The sequence below is a fragment of the Eschrichtius robustus genome, chromosome 14, assembly GCF_028021215.1.
Source record: "Eschrichtius robustus isolate mEscRob2 chromosome 14, mEscRob2.pri, whole genome shotgun sequence".
Lineage (NCBI taxonomy): Eukaryota > Metazoa > Chordata > Mammalia > Artiodactyla > Eschrichtiidae > Eschrichtius > Eschrichtius robustus.
This window is the reverse complement of record NC_090837.1, coordinates 81930435-81953513: the sequence shown is the minus strand read 5'-3', so window position 1 is coordinate 81953513 and position 23079 is coordinate 81930435. Positions and strand designations below refer to the sequence as shown.

Genomic DNA, 23079 nt, shown 5'->3' with positions numbered 1-23079 from the left:
ATTTGTCCTTCACAAAACTAACCTGTCACCCCAATCCTGTGTAATTTAGGTAATTTACACCCTGCACCTGGTATTTACTCTTTACTTTCCCTATAAACTCTTGTAGCAAATAACCCCTTGTAGCTGTTTGCATTTCAGAAAGGAGGTCATATGTAGACCGATAACCCAGAGGCTAACGGACCCAATCACCAGGTTGCCTGACTCCAGCAATGGCTGTTTTGAAATAATGCAACAAGAAGAAGAATGCAAGACCTTCACCATTTTGATCCTTATCACTCACTTCGGACTTCAAACTCCCCTATAAGAATCCCTGTAATTCCCCAGGAAGCGGGGGGCACAGTTCTTGAGGCACTAGCCTGCTGTGTCTTCCCTTTGCCTGGCAAAGAAAATAAAAAGCCTTTCTATTTCTTATCTTCCATTTCTCTGTCTCCGTATTTTTATTCGGCATCAGTGCACAGGGAGCCAGATTTGGCAACATTACTTTCCAAGCAGAGTGATAAGGGAAAGTAAGCAAGCATGGGGGGGGGGGGGGGAGGGGGGGGAGGGAGAGAGGAAAATAAGAACGTAATGAGGCAACAGAGGAACAGGGGCATAATCTGGTCTCAGAGAAATTAGAGCTCAGGAAATACGTTCACAAAATGGCACCAGAGAACTCAACAAAAAGCGTCTCACGTGAACGGCAAAAATCCAATCACCCTTTGCCTGTATCAGTGAACCAAGTCATTGCAAAAGTTGATGAAATAAGGGTCAACCTCCTGTTGTTTTGCTTTTGTTTTTGATATTTAAGCAGTTGTAAAAGAAAGGCTTTTGTAACTGACCAAGAAAAAAAAAAAAAATCTGGCTCCCTAATATAGAAATGGAGAGAAGTATACAGCTCGGTACCATCTTATAGAGAGCTATTTGAGTGGATATTTATTTATTTATTCTTTATAAACACAAGTACATAATATTTGAAATTCCAATTTATTACAAGTTTAACCCTTCAATGGGGCCCTTCCTCCTTAAAGATAATTTAAAAAACAACAAACAACCCAGGTGTCACTAAAGTGGGAACACGGACTTCTCACTGTTACCAAGAACAGACTGGCTCCAGGGTAAGAGGCAGGGAAGGCGTTGGTGACTGGACTTTGAAACTGTAACATCAGCGCTAACTCCAAGCCTGGGGGAGCCAGAACGGTAAACCTATCCAGCAGCCCCTGGAGCAAACCCCACTTTAAGACGTTTTATTCTCAGGTTCTGTAAGCGGCAATCCCCTTAGTGGACTTCTTTTCCCTTAATTTAAATAGGCACAGAAGAGCTTAGTTGCTCACATTTTCCAAATTCAAAGTTGACAGAAAAGAAAATTAAACCCTGTTTTGCAGTTTTATCAAAATCTGCCATAAAAGGGAAAGAAGACGACAAAGTTTTGCCTAAACATAACTACTCACTATGGGAAGGGGCCGCTGAGCCCCTCCTCCCGCCCTCCACATTTAGGTCCTTCAGCAACTCTCTCAAAATTACACTGCAAACTCATCTCAGAGCTCAGAGGCACACACAGACCTCCTGATTCCTAATGAAATAAATACCCTTCCTTATTCTATGTTGTCTGCATTTACCACAAAATTCCATTTACCAGAAAACTTCATTCTCCAGTCAATCTGGTTAATCAAGATTTTACTAAATCGCATTACTCAAAGGTAAGTAGAACTGTAGTCTTTATGGATAAAATGATCTGATGTCTGGGGTCTGGCATGTGGGAGATGGTGGAGGGGAAGAGTGGGTAAGAGGTATCGGAAGGGATGAAGATGAAACAGGATCGTAAGTGTGATGGGTGGTACGCATCCAGATCTACCTCGGGAATAAAGGACAGCCGCTGAGAGCACTGGGCTGTCAGCCCCCACTAACGACGCCCCCCAAAGGGAGACACCTTGCCCCCTTCCAGTAGGACAGCCCACATCCAACGACTGATCAATCCAGGCATAAACAGTAAAGGCCAGGCCCCCTCATATCAATTCAGTATAGTTCTGAAGGGTCATTCCATCTTTGGAACTACCCCCAGGGTCAACTGAGATTCCGCTGAGACTCATTACAGCTCAACTTCTCCCTCTGGCCAAACCTGCTTCCTTTCCCCGGCTGTCGGGACTAAGATCCCTCCCTTATAAACCTGAGTGCTAATCTCCATCTCAGAATCTGCTCACCAGGCAACCCAAACTGTAAAAATAAGCGTTGAAGTTCCTTTTAGTATAAGAGTGTTTATTACATCGTTCTTACTGTTTTTATGTGCTTGAAAATTTCTGTAATTGTTAATGGGTACATGTTAAGAACTTTAGTGTCCATAAATCAGGGATTAAATAAATTATTAGAGAGTCTTACAATGGAACACTGCAGCATGAGATATGAAATAATCTCCAAAATATATAGTGGGAGGAAAAGGTGCAGTACAGTGTGTAAAATACACTCCCATTTTAGGTTCTAAAAGGGGTATATATATGTATCTACACACATCTGTAATACACACACGTAAACGTTTAGAATAATTCTGTAATGATACCAAATTAAAAAAAAAAAAAAACAGTAATGAAAACTACCTCTGAAAAGGAAGAGTAAGAGAAGAGACTGGATTGAGTGGGAATCCTGATTCTCAAGATAAATCCTTTGGTCTTAAGGGTTTTTTTTCCCCCGGCCTTTGGGTATTTCACTGTATTCCAAAAGACAGTTTAATAAATAAATTAATTAAATGGCCCACGGGACTTCTCTGGCGGTCCAGCGGTTAGGATGCCGCACTTCCACTGCAAGGGGCCCAGGCTCGATCCCTGGTCGGGGAACCAAGATCCCACAAGATGGGCGGGGCCAAAATAAATCAACAAATAAAATAAAATCCATGGCCCTGATTCACCAGGTTCTTTTCTTTTAAAGATGCACATACACACACAACATGTTTTCAAAAAAACGTTTAACTTTAACAAGTATTTGTCTTTAGGCTATAACCTGTTCCAGCACTAGCTCCTCTCTGCCGTGAGTGCCCTGTCCCCAAACCTGTGATTCACTGCTCCTGCAGCCACGTTTTCACAAGATTTTCTACACACTGGTGCAGAACACTCATCACTTTGTGTGTAGTTATTTGTTTATAAATGCATCCATTCCACTAAAATCTGTTTCCCTGAAGAGTAAAACCAAATCATCGACATAAGCCCACCCTCTTTGTTATTTAATCATTATCAAGCAGACTGCATTCCACTGGGATTTGAGGTGACTTACCAGCACCTAGAATAGTTATAGACTTTTCCTAGTGACCAATATGTACTTATTGAATGAATAAACAGAGAATAACAATAATTACCATTTATTAAGCTTTCACTGTGTGCCAAGCAAGGTATTTCTGAGGAAGGAATATCTCATCTTTTTTGCTAAATCTAATTCTTCCTGGACTCTTTGAAGGATCTTACTCCCTTAATTATCCTTTCACTGTCTACCATTTCATCTGTCTTTCAGTTAAATTAGGCTTTGTCCTTCAAATATGTTCACATCTCATTTTTGTCCAAAACACCTTCACTTGTTAATAGCCCCTGCTTGTAAATCTAGTAATTGCTATTTCTCTCTCTCTCTCTCTCTCATTCATTCTTTCTCTCACTTTATCTCTCTGTTTCTCTCACTGTAATTACAATCAACATCTTGAAACCTGTGGTCTTAAACACAGTGTTTCCATTTCCTTACTACAAAAGGCCTCATGTAATCTAGATTCTATCTTCAAACATACCTAATCTAAGGATGCTCAAGATCGCCCTCTACATGAAGAGGTCAACATTTCTCTAATATGATACTCCAGGAAAGAACTCTCCAATATCGCAGAGAGAAGCAAGGCCTTAGGAGAGAAGTGAGGAAAGAGAGGATGCTTTGACATTAATGGACTGTTGATACCTACACTTTCTAACCATCTTACTCAGTCCCTACATTATATTCAGTCTTACACAGCCACTAGTTGGACACGGCTGATCATTTGCAAATCCTCAACCCTCTCTCTTTGGTTTCTGGTACAGCGCACTCTCCCAATTATCTTCTTCCTATTTTTTCAGCTTTATTCTGCCTAGCTATGTGAAGGCCTAGAAAGCCCTAAGAAAAATTCAAGGAACAAGGGAGAATCTTTCATCCCTGTTTTTCACTAGATTTGGACTTTTTTTTTTTTTTTTGGCTGCACCTTGCAGTGGCCTGTGGAATCTCAGTTCCCCTATCAGGGATTGAACGACACAGCAGTGAAAGCCTAGAATACTAACCACTAGGCAACCATGGAACTCCCAAGGGAATTTTTTTTTTTTTTTTTTTTTTTGTGGCCACACCGCGTGACATGAGGGATCCTAGTTCCCGGACCAGGGATAGAACCTGTGCCCCCTGCAGTGGAAGTGCAGAGTCTTAACCACTGGACTGCCAGGGAAGTCCCCCAAGGGAATATTTTTTAAATTTGATTGTTCTTTTAATAAAAGGCTTAAGATGAAATTTACTTTACCCCTTGTGATTCTCCCCAACTTTTTATTACAAAAAATGTTGAATATACAAAAAGTTTGAAAATAGTATAAAGATCACTCCATAAATAATATTTTGTCAAATTTCCCTTGTCAATACATGTGTATATAGAGAGACTTTTTTTTGCTGAGTCATTTGAAAATAACCTACACATATCATGACAATTCACCCCTAAATACCAAGCTTAAAAATAAGATCATTTTCCTTCATAAACACAATGCCATTATCACAATCACCATTATCAATACCATAATAATTCTCTAATAGTATCTAAAATCCAGTCCATACTCAAATTACTTCGACTGTCTAAAAAATATCTTTTATAATTTTTTTTAAACCAGTAAGTAAAATATTCAAGTTTTACTCACTGCATTTGGTCGTGATGCCTCTTTACTCTTTAGTTCTAGAACAGTCCTACTTCATTTTTCATATTAACTTTCACTCTTCATATTAACTTTAAATAAACAAAAACAATTGCTTGTAGAATGTTCCAGATTTTAGATTTGTCTGATTTTATTTACAATGTCATTTATCACATGTTCATCTATCTCCTGTTCTTTCTATAAACTGGAAGTTGGATCTAAAGGCATCATCAGGCTCAAGTGAAACATGTTTGGCAAGTATCCTTCATAGATGATATACACTTCACACTGCATCACCACAGGAGACGTAACATCACACTGTCCTACTACTGGTGATGCCACCTATGACCACTTGACCAAGGCAGTGACTACCAGATACCTCCACTGTAACTATTTTTCCCCTTTAAAACCATGAATAACCTATGGAGTGATACTCTGATAAGACCATACTGTTCTGCAAAATCTCATGGGATACTGGTATCCCAGGTGATTTCTAAAAGCTATAAAACTCAAGATTACATATGAAAAATCTAGTATCAGATCAATGTTCATTCCTCTATATTGCCTTTCTAATGCTCAAATGCAAAAGCAAGATGCATTTCTAGCCCAGGAATACAGGCATTTTCACCAGAGAGTCAATACTGTCTTGGTCTGTTTGCTTCCTGTGCCCCAAGGCAGGCCCTCTGAGACCCGCAGACAAAAACAAACTCAAATTCTCTCTCATGAGAACAGGCACACATGAACAAGAGCAGGCAGGCCTCCACTACCCACCTACCCATGGGGATTATGAAAAGCAGGGACTACAGACTAAATAACTAAACATGCTTGCCTCCGTTGCAATGAATGAAGAAAGAAATCTTTAAAGGTTTATTCAAATTCTCAGAACATACCTACATCATTTGTCAAAAAAGTGTGTTCAAGTCAAATTCATGGTTTGATGAAGGAAGTAGTCATTAATATTATGAATTTTCTTTGTGCTTGTGCCTTTGCTATCAACTCATTGAAGACTTAGAAAAAACTGAATCAGGTAATGAAGACTGTTTATTATAATGCAATGAGATAGCTAGATCATAAAATGCATGAAGGAATTACTGAGCTGCTTCCTCAGAACAAAGGGTGTCTGGAATTAAACAGTTGTGAGGGACACCACCTCCTGAACACCAAGCTTGTCGCTAAGTTGACAAGATAATACTCTCTTATTTGAGTGGCAAGAAATCTACTCCCAGTGAACTTGACACTTTAGGACGGCTTTGCTAAAGGAAGTTCCAGTATTCTGTTTCAGAAGAACATGTGGCATGGGCAGATGGCAACAGAAGACTACACTTACTTCTCATCGCTAAGGCAGCCCTGAGCGAGCCAGAGCTGGGTTGTGAAGAACTGTAGAGCTATCTGGTCAAAAATAAATCACAATTTAAAAAATGATTCATCGATTTTGAGGCATATGAATCACGTTTTAAATTTCTGCAGCTACTTATGCTCTATCCATTATCCATCACCAACCTGCCTCAGTTTCAAGAGTTACTGATTAACCTAAAAGCAAACTATGCCCACCAAGCCCCTACGTTTTAGGGTAAACAGATCCCATCTGGTAGAACCAACCTCAACCTCATCTCCCGAACCACCTCTCATCTCACCTCCATCCCCAACCATTCCTACTTCTTTTCCTCACACTGCCATCAAAACTCTAAACTGAGCACTGAAGCTTCTCACTGTTCATAAATTAAAATACCCAGAAGAAGAAACAAACATGCTTTCCCAACTAGAAGATGAACTGTCACAATATGGGGATCAGTAAGCTGTGCTGAGTAAGTGTGAAGATCTGAGAGTCACACTAACTAGGGCAGACCCAGCTCCCCCATTTATTAACTGTAACCTTAAGGAAATATGTACCTCTTTCCAAATCAGAATGTCCTTGTTTGTAACATTATCCCCCTCCTTATATCAATGCATAGATTATAGAAAAGTGTCCACCTGTCACACAAATGCTCTTGACCAGGTCACCAAAACCTCCCCATTGCTAAACCCAGTGTCAAGTCATAATCCGCATCTTTCTCGACCTACCAACAGCATTTGGCATATTTCATACTTCCTCTCCCTTGAAACACTTTTTCACTTGGCCCCCAAGTCTTCACACTTTCCTGCTTCCTTTAGTCTCCATGGCTTTAGTCTCCATTTTTCCTCATTTTCTGACCTTTAAATATTGGCATACCCAGAGCTTAGTCCTTGGACTTCTCTCCTCTGGCAATACTCCCTCCCTCCCTCCCTCAGTGATCTCACCAAGCCTCGCAGCTTTAAATACCAGCTATACATTAACAATTTCCCAGTTTCTAGCTGGTGGCTCTCTTCTGATTCCACATATGCAGTTTCCTACTCAACATTTCCATCTGGATAGCTTATAAGCTTCTCAAGCTTGACATGTTCAAAAGTGAGTCTCCAGTCTTCTTCCCCAAATCTGCCCCTCCCACAGTCTTCCCCATCTCAAGTAAGGGCAAGTCCATCTTTAGAGCTCCTTCAACCACTTTAGGTCTCTGCTAAAATGTCATCTTCTCAGTGAGGCCTTTCCTGAGCAGCATAAATTGCAAAATCCACCACCCCAATGGTATTTTATTATACTTCTCCAGAGCACTTACAATCATTTAACATACGAAGTGTTATTTATTTCTTGTCTGAATCTGCCACTATAACAGAAGCTCCAAGAAGGTGATGATTTATGTTTGTTTTGTTCTATACTGTATTCCCAGAGCCTAGAATTTCTGCCACATATGAGGTACCCAAATATTTACTGAATAAATGAACAAAGTAATGAATGATGTTCGTTTGCTTGGCATTAAAAATGTTGTACCCTTCAATAAATTAAAATACATCTTGATTTTACATGCTTCAGATTTCAGAGTTTCTTTTCAATGAATTTTTCTATAATAATGCCAACAATTAATACAAGTCTCCTTAATCAAATCCCTGTTAATGTACTAATTGCTTTTCTCCAGCTGCAGGTTGCACCTATATTCTAGCCTCTTTTACTCTGTGACACATACACAAGACATGTCTTAGGACCTATGCAGCAAATCACCTAACATGGTTTACTTTCACTGATCGCTACCACACTCACCAAGGCCTGTTAGTGAATCACAAAACTGTCTCAAACTAAGTAAACTGATATTGCATTAGAGCGAACTTTTCATTCCCATTAATGGTGGTTTTTTACTGTTTGTTTGTATTTGAAATGTTTAGAAAAAAGAAGAGCCCTTAAGGAAGTCAGCCAAATAAAAAACTTGAATGTGAGAACAGAAGATAACTGGCACATTCTATCAATCTGTTATCATTGACATATACTAACTACCAACATTCAGAGAGAAATATGTATGTGCAAAACACTAGTAAAATGTTTTCAGTGAGTTTGAAGGGTCATAAATTACAATTGCTAACTGAATGGGAGGCAGTGGTTAAAAAGCCACGTCTTTCCAGTAGTTTTCTATTCTACAAGAGCCTACAGAATAACTCTCAGTACTTCAGAAATTTTCTCCTCCCTGAACTGACCAGGGCCCTAACATTTTATTGTTCCAACATTTTTTGACGACTACTAACACAAGCAACCATCAGCCCAAAAAACCTACATTTTCATTAAACATCACCAACACATTTTGGAAAAGATGCCTAATTTTATTTAAAATATTTACTATTTTATGAATATCGTGTATATGTTACTTAATAGAAAACAAAAAAATTCCACTTGGACAGGACTTCCTGAATGCAGTCATGGTCTAGGACTTCTTCCAACAATATCTTTTGTGCTCTTATCAGCAAAGTGGCTTTAAGTATCAGATACAGATCAAGGCAAATGAATGTGCACAGAGTTCAAATTCTAAGTTAACATCACAATCATAGTATCTATAAGTAGAAAGGTAAGGTACCCTCTTATTGATGACAGGATCTCACTGAGCCATACATAAGCTCTCAGTTGGTTCTGCCCATGATCACTGGCATGCATATATGTAAGATTATGAACTCTCTGTAAAGGGCAACAATGAATGGACAAAATGGGACTAGAACCTATAAACCCCCATACTCTAATCATTGAGTTTATCCGTCGCAACAAACAAAACAGTGTCACAGAGAAATGTAACAGATAAACCAGGAATAAAAGCACTACCTAGTTCCAGGCCTAACTCTACAAGTACCAAAACTATTTCAAGATTTCTACTATGGATTTTGATCTCTGTCTAGTAGAACACACACCCACAAAGGTAGAATATCAATATAAGAAAATCAATAGCATTTTCTTCTATCAGCAATAATCTACTTTAAATTAGTATCTATTCATGATATTTTTTAAAACTGCAAAAAATTTCTTCATGCTCAGTCATAAATGGAAAGCCATTCCATGCTCTTGGACAGGGTGATCTAATATTATAAAAATGTCAATTCTCCCCAAAATAAACCTATAAATTCAATGCACACTAAATCAAAATTCTAGTTGCGCTGTCTTTAGAAACTCTAGCTCCAAAATATATAGGAAAGAATAAAAATCCACAAATAGCTAAGCCAACTTTGAAAATGGACAAAGAATGGAAAACTTGCCTTACAAGAAATTTAACATCATTAGCCATTTGGGAAACATAAATTACGACCACAATGAATTATAGTGACAATTACCAAATGCTGGCAAGGATGCAAAGAAACTCAATCTCTCATACATTGCTGGTGGGAATGTAAAATGGTGCAGCCACTCTGGAAAACAATTTGGCAATTTCTTCAAAAACTAAATGTACACTTACCATACCACCTAGCAATCATATTCCTAGGCATTTATCCCAGAAAATGTGAAAAATTATACCCACAAAAAAAACTGTACAAGAACCTCCATAGGCAGCTTTATTTGTAATAGCAAAAAACTTAAAACAGCCCCAATGTCCCAGTGAATGTTTAAACAAACTGTGGTACATATATACCATGAAATACTACCCAAATTACACAACAATTTGGACAACTCTCAAAAATTGTCTCACCCAACAATTCAGATGAATCTCAATCTCAAAAACTCACATGCTGTATAATTCCATTTATACAGCACACTTGTAATGATCAAACTATAGATGGAAATTGACTAGTGAACAGGGGTTAGAGATAACAGAGGAAGGGAGACGGAACTGACTTGAAAGGGGTGGCACAAAGGAGGTCTTAGTGGTGATAGAGTAGTTCTGTATCTTGACTGCAGTGGTGGTTACAGGTATCTACCTACACAGGTGATAAAATGGCATAGAACTATATACAGGCATTGTACCAATGTCAATTTCTTGGTTTTGCTATTTCACCATAGTTGTATAAAATGTAACAACTGAGGGAAATTGAGTGAAGTTATATGAAATGTAACCATTGGGGAAAGCAGACCTCTCTGTACTAGTTTTGCAACTTCTTTAATCTATCATTATTTCAAAATAAAGCTAAAACAAAATAAATAGGAAAACTTTCTCATGTAGGAAAAAATAACCATACAAAGCCACAGTACTAAAACAGCATGATATTAGAGCAAGAGCAAACAAATAAGCCAAAGGAACAGAATACAATTTTCAGAGCTTATATGAGAGGTTAATATACAGTAAGTGTGGCACCACTTATCTGTGGGGAAAGGAGAGAATGACACTAGGAAAACTGGCACACTATACGGAAAATAAACTGGATCTCTACCTTGTGACATGTAAAAAGACACTCTGGATGTATTCACGACCTATAAATTTAAAGGAAAACTATAAAGTTAGTAGTACATAAAATAGGAGAGTAACTTTGTGACACAGAATTGGGGAAAGACTTCTTAAACAAAACCCCCAAAACACAAACCATAGGCAAAAAAATTTTAATTTGATTATATCAAGTACAAAATTTGTTCAATGAAGGGCATCATAAAAAAAGTTATAGACAAATGACAGAATAGGAACAGATACAATATTTAAAGGACTAGTATGTAGGAAATACAAGGAGCTTCTGAAGATCAACAAGATAAGGCGTGAAACCTCAAAATAAAAAATGGGTAAAGGAATAAACAATTTTACAAAAGGGAAAACCCGAAAAGATAAAATGCCCATGAAGAAAGGCTCAAACTCATGAGTAATAGTGGAATGTAATTTAAAATGAGATTTCACTTTGTATCCATTAGTCTGGAAAAAGCAGGGGGCTGGATAACCCTAAGCACTGGTGGGGATACAAGGATATAGAAACTCTCCTGAACCGCCTGCAGGTGTACAGAGCACGGCTGCTTGTTCTGGAACACAATCTGGCAATCCTTCAATAAAATATATGAAAACCCTATGATCCAGAAATCACATAGCTGGATATATATCTCAAAGAAAGCATCATAGAGGTCAAAAAGGTATGTTTATCACAGTATTGCCTAAAGTGGTAGGAAAATGAACGTTACATGGGTATCCACAAATAGGACAGTCGGCATGTAAACCGTAGTAGATGGAAATTCTGAAGTACTGTGTAGCAGTTAGAAGCAATGGACAGCAACACAAAGAATCCTTAAGTAGTAGATAGTAGGGAGCGAAAAAACTTTAATGAGATCATGCATGATATCATCTCTATAAATTTAAAATTTAGGCGCCCAGGGGGACTTCCCTGGTGGCGCAGTGGTTGGGGGTCGGCCTGCCAGTGCAGGGGACACAGGTTCAAGCCCTGGTCCGGGAGGATCCCACATGCCGCAGAGCCACTAGGCCCGTGCGACAGAACTGCTGAGTCTCTGCTCTAGAGGCCGCGAGCCACAACTACTGAGGCCCGCGCACCTGGAGCCCACGCTTCACAGCAGGAAAGACCACCGCAATGCCAAGCCCGCGCACCGCAATGAAGAGTAGCCCCCGCTCGCCGCGGCGGAGAGGGCCCGGGCGCAGCAACAAGGACCCGACGCAACCAAAAATAAAATAAGTAAATAATTAAATAAATTTATATAAAATGTGGGCACCCAAAACAACACACATTTAATAACACACACCAACAGAAGGATACACATCATACATGTCGGAATGGTTGTCTATGGGTTGGTGGGCAAGGGAAGGGAGTGGAAACTGGATATAAAAGACAATGAATGGAAAAAAACCGGAGACACACGTTGAACAGCCCAATGATGATGACTGAATTGAAAAAACGAACTCAATCTTCTGCACTTGAGGTACAAAACAAACTCTGAGGACTCACCTAACATAGAGGACACCACTAAGGCTAAACGTCATCCTACCTTCCGATGGCAAAGGCACAAAACCAGCTCACTACTCTTAGAGTTTGCGATGCTAAGCCTGTTACACAGATAGACCTCCTCACTTCCTCTGCCTCAAAACAGAGCTTATATCCAAATAAAAACCAAAGGAAATTGTAAGATCTCACTCAGTCCTTGAACCAGTCCGCGTTCCTGTTTCTTCCCTTTGGTGAATGTCTGGAGTTAGGGGCTACCTCCGAGGTTCAATAACTCACTGAGTCCCACCCTAACCACTGAGCTGAGATCTGCAGAGCCCACACTCTCGTAGCTGAGCTGCCTCCGAGGTGGAGTACCCAGGGTGGACACTGGGGCAGAGGGAGCCATGATAGCTGCTAGAAGCTGGGGTGATGCTCTCCCCACTTTACTGAAGAGACTGTGGGTAACATTTGCCAGTTGTCACTTAGTTATTATTTTGTGTTGGAATATGAACCTTAGTCCCAGGATCTGTGCTTTCTACAGCTTCGCTATACTAAGATGGCTCTGAACTTGAACCCAAGTGTAAATAAAGGTTGGTATTCCCCCCTATTAAAAAAAGAAAAAAAGGCTAACTATCTCAAAATTTAAGTTCCCACGGTGATATTCAAACAAGGCAAAGCCCAGTCCCTTTGAGTTATACAATTATCAAGATCTTTTAAAATTTAGCTACAGGTGGCAATAAGAAAAAACAAAGTGTACACTCCGGTCTTGCTGCTAAGTAGGGTTTGGAGCATTTTTAAAATAAAGATTGACACTTAAATGAATTTCTCACAATAATCTCTGAAAATTAACAAGGCATGTGTGGAATCTAAAATATGACACAAATGAACTTATCTACAAAGCAGATACAGACTCACAAACATAGAGAACAGACTTATGATTGCGAAGAGGGAGGGTGGGTGGGGGAGGGATAGACTGGGAATTTGGGATTAGCAAATGCAAACTATTATATATATGTACAACTGAATCACTTTGCTGTACACCAGAAACTAACACAACATTATAAATCAACTGTACTTCAATTAAAAAAAAAAAATTTTTTTTTCTGGTCACACCACGCGGCATGCAGGACCTTAGTTCCCCGACCAGGGATCGAACCCGCGTCCCCTCCAGTGGAAACAGGGAGTCTTAACCATTGGACCACCAGGGAAGTCCCTTAATAAAATACATTTTTTTTAAAAAAGGAAATTAACAAGGCATTTACTACGTATTTATACTGTTCTGTTTGCCCAATTTGAAATAACTAAGATCTGTTATTTTGGATGAAATCAAGGCAATCTTTGACTCTTTGCAATAATACAGGCACTTCAACACATTATTTTCACTTTTAAGCTGTCCTCCACCTCCATACTGTCACAAGTTACTTATAAAGAAATGTGTGTGTGTGTATATTTCAAAAAACTCAATCAATTTCTCTCATATAACAGGCAATTCTTGACATCCTGCCCATAAAGCCCTCAACAATAAACGCCGGAAAGAGTCACAGGTTGCCTTTTTTGGCTCCTGGCAAATGCTACTGCAAAAGCAAGCTGTAGCTCTCACTGAACCCTAAAATCAGCGGCATCAACAATTCCAGTGCTGTCTCTGATGCAACTGTAGCTGCCATAGTTTCAAATTCTAGGACCTGAGAAACTGACACAACAAGTGAATCAAAACATAAAACGCAATTTTTGAATCCAAGGCAGGGTATTGCTAACTCCAAACATATAGCTTCAGAACGCTGGGACCCACTAGTAAGGGAGCGGGAGTAGCAGGAATCCTCTTAGACCAAGTCTTAGGGCAAAGGGATGAGAGCGGGCAGGTGTACTAACAGACGTCTCAGTACCTTAGGCAAGGGCAAACTAAAGAGTACCAGGAGAGGCTAAGCGTACCCCAAAAGCAAGCGCAGCATTTCCCAAAAGCACTGTTAAGAACCACCCACCCCTCAACATTAAGCATCTCACCCCGTTTAGACTGCCACTGAGGGCAAGGCGGTCCCATCTCAAGACCAAAGCCAGTGTCACCAGTAGCAAATGTCACTCACTAGGCCAAGGAGTCCCAGAGACCCCTGGCAGGACCCACGCTCCAGGCACAGGCGCCTAGTCGTGGGCCTGAACCTGCACGCGCGGCACAGACCAGAGCTTCCAGCAGCAGTGCTCTGACAGCTGGCACCGCCCCCAGGTGGAGCGGAGCTGTGACCCTTGACCCCCGGCCTCTGACCTCCACGTTGAGGGCACATTCCGCGCTGGGGTTCCCTCCGGGGAAGCTCGAAAGCCCTTTACCTGTCACAGCTTCATCTTATGCCTCGATGTTTTCTGTCCCACCACCTGCAGGCGTCCTGGCAAAGAGGACAAAGCGAGGACGTATCCAGAGAGGAGGTGGGGTGGGCAAATCCTGGTGGGAAAACTTTGTACTGTAACCGCAGCCCAGCCTCCGTCTCTCTAGAGAGGCTGCAAGATGCCGTTGCCGCCGCCACCGCCACCGCCGCTGCAGTAAATCAGCTGACACCAGCCAACTGCCGTGACTTTCCCGGCAACTGTCGCAAAAATGAGGGGGAGGGAAACTCCTCTCATTTCCCTACAAGCCTGGCCTAGGCCGGCACGGAAAGAGCGGCCTGCGTTACCATGGAGACCAAACGGAGGCGACCATGTCAGCTGTGGGCAGGGAGTGCACGGCGGCCATTTTGGTTATGGGAAGGCTGGTCTAGGCTCTCTTTTCGCCTCGGAGTCCCATGTTGGGAGGACCAAGATGGAGGGTTGGATGAAATGGCAAGTCTAGGTGTTTGTGTCCTGTGACCAGGATGTTGCAGATTTAGTCTTCTGCTCCCGAGACTCGGTCCAGACTCCTGGAAAGTGTTAGCTCTGGGACTTGGTTACTGTTTTCCTCTGACCCCGATCTTGGCTGTTGGCCCCGATGCACAGGGCCAGAGGAGGAACTCGGCTACTTGACTAGGGGAAGTCTGACCTTGTGCAACATTCCTGTACAGGAGAGAGAATGAATGTACACTCGTGTGGGCGGCAAAGAGTGGTGGACGTAAGTTCTGCATTCAGAGAGGCATGTATTCGGATCCCGGTTCCTCCACTGCACACTGTTAGTGTCATCTGGGGCATCTTGCTTTTTCTCTTTTTTCTCCTCAATATCCCCACATACGAAATAGGCATAATAACCTCGTGGATGTCTAGAAGGTTAAACGAGCTCAATAGATGTTAATTACTTATTATGCTTGCTTATCTGCCTCCCAAATATTTGGTGAATGAGTGAATGAATGAATGATAGCCAAGGAAAAAACTGGTGCCATGCTGGTGACCAACAGTCAGTTGTGTTAAAAAGATAGACAATATATTCATTCCCTGGCTTTGTTTTTCCTTTGTAATCTCACTAATGGGTTTATAGGACAAGTAAGAATTCTATTGCAGTCCTCAGAAGTTACTGTGTGTATGAATCACCTGGGGAGCTTGTTCAAATGAAGTTTCTGATTCCGTAGGTCTGGAGTGGGGTCTGAGATTCTCCCATTCTAACAAGCTCCCAGGTAATGCCCATTCCTGCTGGTCCTTGGATCACACCTTGATTAGCAAAGTCCTCTTGGATGGGCCCTGAAGCAGCCAATTAAGGCATCAGAACAGAGAAACAACTCCTTCAGACTGGATCATTTCTTTGTTAATTTACCAAAAGAGAGCTAAGTGTTGGTTTGGTCAGTAGGCTTCCTATTTTATTATTCCTGCTGTATGCACAACATAGAAATTGTGAGTTAAGTTTCATTCAAGGATCTTACTGAGGACTATAGACCTGGAAATAGACTCTCAGTAGCTCTGAGGGGACTGCTCCTAAGAGGCTGGGGAGTAGCCAGTTTATAAGAATGAAATTTTGGGGACTTCCCGGGCAGTCCAGTGGTTAGGACTCAGTGCTTTCACTGCCAAGGCCCCGGGTTCAATCCCTGGTCAGGGAACTAAGACCACACAAGCCTAAGATCTCGCAAGCCACGCAAGCGAGGGGGCGGGGGGCAAGGGGTGGGAGCGTGGCTGAGTGCACCTTGGCTGGGGAATACATGGGTCAAGCATACATCTTCCTAAAAGATTATTGCTAATCACACACACACACACACACACACACACACACACACACACACAAAGGTATCTCAAGTTAATGATTTTAGTGCTTTTCTGTGTATGGGAAGATGCAAGAATATTCCTTAGAAATGCATCTTTATTATTTAGGGGCCATACATCCAAAGCACAGAATGCTCCATCCTATTTTTCTCCACTCTGAATTCCCCTCAGGGCAGTGGGTTATATTAACCCTTAATATAACTGGATGATGAGCAAGACTCTTCTTTTTGTTTACATATTCACTCCTTTTGGTCATAAAGTTGACCATGTTTTGGGAGGCATTTTATGACCAATTTGTCCCACAGCACTAGGAATGCTCATTCCTGGGTCAGACAAGGATTTTGTTGAAAGGCTATTCAAATGCTATATCTGGATTAGGCCCTGTTAATAACCTAAAAATTCTCTGGATTATGTTTTTTACTAGTCTATTATGATCCAGGAATTGTTTCTCCCTTGTTGCTTTTTCCTATATCTAGAGTTGTACTATTATAGGTAATTTTGTATAGAGCTATATATGTGATCAATTGCCTCAAGACAATTAGGCATCATTAGTTTTGTCAGAGATCTGGTTACACATCAAGTAATGGAACAACAAGGAACAACAATCTTATAAAATAGAATATAAGTAATATAGGTAGTAGCATTAATAAGGTCATAGTATAGCAGCGAGACACAAAACATCTGAAAACAACAAAGAGAAAAAATTAAAACACTGATTAGTATAAGTAGTTGTAATCAGGATAGCAATAAGCCAACAAATCCAGAGGGGAGCCAGATAGAGAAGCCAAATTCTGGAAAGATCAGGTAGAGAGAAAAGGATAAATGTCTTATCTTCATTTCCAAAGGTATAATTTATCAACTTGCTGCTCATCATAGTTGGCATAAGAGGAAAGTTTTACTCTTATCTGGAAAAAAAATAGTAAGAGCCAGTAATATTTAAGAGAAAAAAGTCATAAACTTGTAAATTTTACTCATCAGTTCATTCAGTCACATGTAATTAATTCTTGTTGATTTAGATCTTTTGTTAGTAGTTTCATAAGCGATCAGGGTTTCCATTACAGTTTTGTTATTTCTTACCCAGTTCAGTGGTATAATCTAAAAATTATCAGAAACCTGTATGTGTCAAAAAGTCCTTTTTATGAATCTTCCTGAAGATCTTCAGTTTTGTAAATCATCAGAGTAAAACAATAACTGTCTATAAATGACAAAAGACTGAAAATGGCAAGGTTAAAGATCTAGTTACAATACAATTGAAAAGGAAATTTGGTTATTTCTGTGACACACAATACATTAAGATAATAACTAGATTTATGATTGATAACATACCAGGACATATCCAAATTTTAGTAATTTCATATAATAACACTTACCCACACAATATAAACTAAGAAGATTTATCATCACTATTTGACAATGTTTCCTATGTAATTTAACATACCAAGTATGCCTAATTAGTTTAGTATCTCTCTTTGAGATGTTTCAGGAGCCCTCTGAAACATCCCAAAGTTAGCTAGAGATCAAAAGAAATTCATTTAGAATTTGATTTGGGGAAGCTTGTCAAAGATATCAAAAGGTTTTAAAACACTTGGTCAAGTAGAATCATAGGTCACTGTGAAACAATACTTATTCAGTTAACCAAAGTGACAATAAAAGATTTTAAAGGCAAAATACAGAAAGTTAACAGATCACTTAAAAGGCAAAGAAACTTTTTTCAATATGTTATCAAAAAGCAGATCAATATTTTAAGAAAATTTTTTCTTTCTAACAAAGAAAATCAAATTCTAGTTTTGCACCACCTTACCTTTATTATTAAATTTATTTACATACTTAAATTTATTCTACTCTTAGCCAGTCCTGACCACACACAGAATTCCTTTCTAAAGATTCCTTCTTTCTCACAAACCTTTTACAATGTTTATATCTTTATTTGTCTGTCCCTTTTTCCCCCATTTAGAAATAACCAGATTTAAGACAAAATCACTTTCTTTTCCCTTAACAAAATGCATTTCTATTCTTTATATCTTTTTTCCTTGCATCTGAAGATGTTTTCCTTATTAATTTAATTAATTAGACATATTAGAATTCTTAACCTTTAAAAACTTTAATTTGTAGCGAAAATTAAGAAATAAGTGATTATGAATTGTCTTTTACATTAGCATTCTATAGATTGGCAAACTTACAAATACTATTTGTGATTTCTAAAAATATTTTTTTATAGAAAATTTCTCAGTGCAGCACCAAACATACTTATTAATAGTCCTGGGACTTCCCTAGTGGTCCAGAGGTTAAGACTCCACCCTCCCAATGCAGGGGGCATGGGTTCAATCCTTGGTCAGGGAACTAAGGGCCCGCATGCCACGCAGTGCGGCCAAAAAACAAACAAACAAACAAACAAAAATAGTCCTGAATATCTTTAGTTTCTCTGTAAAGGGAAGCCTATGTTCAGTAATTAATGTTTCAGTATCTTATTTTACTCAGTAATCATCTATATATTTAATAAACTTCTATCATTTAACTGAACTTAGCAAAACTTTAAAGTTTCAAGTTACCAAAAATCTGGAGAAGGTATTTTTAAGTAGACATACTGTTGACTGAAGAAAAAACAACCTTAAAGTTGCAAGTTAAATTTTATTTGGGGACCTTGTTGAGGACTCTAGCCCAGGGGAAAACCTCTCAAATAGCTCTGAGGAACTGCTCCGAAGAAGTAAGAAAAGAGCCAGGATATATGAGTCTTTTGCTGGAGGGAAGAAAAACCCACACATAGTCAAACATCAAAAAATTACAGCTAATCACCAAAATAGGCACCTCAAGTTAATGATTTTAGTGCTTTTCTATCTATGGGAAGATGCAAGAATCTGGGCTCATTGAAATTATACCTTAGATATGCATCTTAACTATCTAGGGCCAGCATCCAAAGCAAATAATGCTTCTTGTCTTTCTCAATCCTGGATTCCCCTCAGGGTGCACCATTTGGGGGGGAGGGGTTCGAGGGGCTACAATGGCTGATGACTTGAACCTTGTTTACTGGAATGGCAAGCCACATTCTTTATTTACTGGAATGGCAGGCAACATTCCCTGTACACAATGCCATAAAACAAAATTACTTTTAAAGAGTTCGCCTAAAAGCTCTTACCCCATTTATATCTATTTAATTTACTTGTTCCCAACAATTATGTTTAGCTTATGCATGAAAACTTCATGAGACATTAGACCAAGTCAGCCCTTATCCCAAGCTATTCTCCTTGCAATAAATTTCATAACAGAGATAATATTTGATAACTTTTAGTAAACCTAGGTGCATTAAAAGTAAGACATGTCTGTATTAATTAAACCAATAAGCTTAATCTTTAATACTGAATATTATTTTAATATTGAATATCTCCCAGATCACATAAAGTTGAAATTCATTTGGGTTAGTTGGTATAACATTTAGAAATATTTAATTTATAAACATCTACTTTTAAGTAAATTAAATAGAGCTCTTTAACAAATTGATTTGGTAATACAATCTGGAGGTAGAGACAGATAAACAGCTGTAACCAGAGATCTCACAGCTTCATTTTAAAACTTAGTCAAGAAACATGTATTACAATATAAAACGTACTAGTTTATAAATAACAGTGGAATAAGTTAAGTTTATCAGCTCAAATGGCTAAGGCTTTTTGCTACTTGCAGAAAAGACTTTTTTTTAATTAATTTATTTATTTATTTTTGGGCGTTCTGCGCAGCTTATGGGATCTTAGTTCCCCGACCAGGGATTGAACCTGCACCCTCAGCAGTGAAAGCACAGAGTCCTAACCCCTGGCCCACCAGGGAATTCCCAGAAAAGACTTTTAAGATTTGCATTCATCCTTGGCAAAACCTTAAGGAGGCTGTGAATTAGATTTTGGGTGAGGGAGCCTTTCCAGCAGTTTGAATTTTATTTTTTAATCTTTTTAATTTTTTAATTTTTTTTTGGCTGCGTTGGGTCTTCGTTGCTGCGCTCGGGCTTTCTCTAGTTGTGGCAACTCTTTGTGGCGGAGCACGGGCTCTAGGGTGCGCGGGCTTCGGTAGTTGTGGCACGCGGGCTCTAGAATGCAGGCTCAGTAGTTGTGGCGCACGGGCTTAGTTGCTCCGTGGCATGTGGGATCTTCTAGACCAGGGATTGAACCCATGTCCCCTGCATTGGCAGGCGGATTTTTAACCACTGTGCCACCAGGGAAGTCCCATCTATTAACTCTTATACCTTTAACCTTACTCTCCATTAGGACTCCATGACTCCTTCGTCTTACAAGGAGTCCCAGAAATTTTCCTTTTTTAACCCCCAGCCATTTTATCTATTTTTGTATAAAAGGTTTTTGGGGTCCGCAGTGAGGGGTCAAGCTAAGGGAACCAGGCCTTTTGTCTATCTTTAACTTGATTAATTGACTTAACTGTTGCCCCCAAGCAATTTCTGGTTGGTTATCTCAGTGTAATTTTTTTCTGGGGTGTTAGCTGGAGGTTGGCAATCTGTAACCCCTCTTTCTTCTGTTTTCAAAGCTTTGTTCCCCATGTCAGGTTTGGATAAAATTACTATTGAAAGCTGTGTAATGGGTCATTGTGCTGCTTGTGAGCTTAATACCTCTAGGTGTGAACCTAGAGTTGTTTCAGCTCTTTTACATGTCTTGGTTTCTCCCTCCTGCACTATAAAACTGCCATGGGTGCTCAGAGCACTGGATGGCCAGACCTATGTGTGCGTCCCCAGACAAGCAAGTTTCTTTAAATTAATAAATGGGTTTCACTATGGGACAGCTGCACTACGTGAAGACTTGCTTCTACCACTCCCGCAAGTTTCTCAGTTGCCTGAGAAAGATGTAAACTGGCCAGGAGGAGTTCTGTCCCTTATCTTCAGAACTGAAAGCTCTCATATGGTATCTTCACTTTTATTCCAACAAACTCTGTTAAAGTAAACAATTCAAGGAAAAGAACAGACCAGTCTGCTACCTAATCACCGGTCCAGACCTCCCCAGTGTCTTTCAACTGAGCAAAATTTTCCCAGTGTCTTTCAACTTAGAATTCAAGGTACCTCCTTCCTGAACGACCTTAAGTTCAGGGAAATTCTACTAGCTCATAATGTGGAGTTTATACACCACAGAAGAAAAATCAGAATCATCAACCAAGACAGGAAATCCAAGACCAGGAGAAACTCACCGAATCATGTGGGCTCACCTAGGAGGTGAACAGGCACAAGGGGCCCTTGCTGGTGGCAAGGCTTCAGATCCTTGTAGGGTTTAGGCAAAGGAGACAAGTCAGCTCTAGGACCCTTTGCGGTCACCAAAACTGTCAACTGGAAGAAAAGAGCACGATGTAAAAGTTGTGAGTTAAGTTTTATTCATGGACAGTACTGAGGACTATAGTTCAGGAAACAACCTCTGTGTAGCTCTGAGGGGACTGCTCCAAAGAAGTAGGGAAGAAGAGCATATATGTATGTGTATATATATATATATGTATATATATACATATCTATATATAAATTTTTTGGCTGGGAATACATGTAGTTAAACATACATCTTGGTAAAAAGATTACTGCTAAACACACACACACACACATGCACACACACCCCCGATAATCTCAAATTAATGATTTTAGTGCTTTTCTAAGTATGGAAAGATGCAAGAGTCTGGGTGTCAGTGAAATTCTTCCTTAGATATGCATGTTAACTGCCTAGGGGCCCGTATATCCAAAACGGAATACTTTATCCTATTTTTCTCCATTCTGAATTCCCCTCAATGTGCACTGTTTGTGGGCAGCTACAGTGGGTTGCAACTTAACCTTTTGTATAACTGGATGATGAGAGAGACTCTTTGTTCTTTTTGTTTACTGCTGCTAATGGCAAACTTCTCCCTCCCCTTCTCCTCATCTTAGACATCCTCCTCCCAGCAACACATTACAGACCCATCAGTGTCCTAGATGGCATACTTCCCTTTCCTTCACTAGGCCATTTAGCATCCTCTAGGTCTCAGGTGTTGTTTCTTATATGCTGTTTCTGTCAATTTGTAGAGACCAGCTCTGCTGTCACCATAATGAGAAAAACTAAATAATAATGTTGACCAAGGAAGTGTTGTCAATGGAACACTTGAAAATCAATAATTCTGAAATTGTCTTACACTGAAAATTGGAATTCTATGATTTTCTTCTACTTTTGACTAACTGCCTGGCAATCACATCAGGGAAGAGGGAAAAGCAGGGAAATGCTGTTAAATAGAAGAAATTAATTCCTCCGCCAGCTGGGTTCAGTATACTTACTCTATCTGTTGTGATGATGAATACATTTAAGCCGTTTAATTCATAATCCCCTTTACACTTTATAAGGACTTTTTGGAAATATAGGAAGCACAGAGTGGTTACCAAAGGATAATCTTAGGCTACATTAAAGCTTGTTTGGTTTATAAAGGAAATCTATCAGTTCTCTTTCCTAGATAAAGTTGACTCTTTTATTCAACAAATATTAATTGAACACATTATGTTTCAAATACCTTCCTAGGAATACAAAGGTTAATTGGAACATTAATGAGAAACTTTCAGACTATTAACATTCTGGCCCCTCTCCACCAAGTTTACAAAATTTATTGCCAAAGTCTATATTTGTGTGTAATCTCCTAAGCCACAGTACTAAAATAAATTTTCAAATATTAATGAGTTCAGAAAAATTCACACATATTTTTATACACACATATATATGTTTTACATATTTAATCTTCCTGTAAATTAAGATTTTTGTCTTCAGCATGCTAATCGTTTCAATATTATACTCTAACCTAACCATAACCCTGGAGGAATTATACAAAATCTTAAAAATTTTAAATAATCAAAAAATTTGATTCAACATATATTTTTTGAACCCTAACTGAAAAGCAAGATGAGAAAGCAAGAATTTGGCAGGTTTAATTTCTACAG

General features: G+C 39.5%; 1 protein-coding gene across 3 annotated transcripts in view; it reads right to left on the bottom strand.

Annotated features, from left to right (window-relative positions):
* The window catches only part of WDR7 (WD repeat domain 7), a 364708-nt gene extending 350170 nt beyond the window's left edge, over window positions 1–14538 (bottom strand). For all 3 annotated transcript variants that reach the window (XM_068562633.1, XM_068562635.1, XM_068562634.1), the window contains exon 1: window positions 14340–14538. The gene's annotated coding sequence lies outside the window, so the exon portion shown is untranslated. The remainder of the gene's footprint in view (window positions 1–14339) is intronic.
* Between the last annotated feature and the right edge of the window lie 8541 nt (window positions 14539–23079).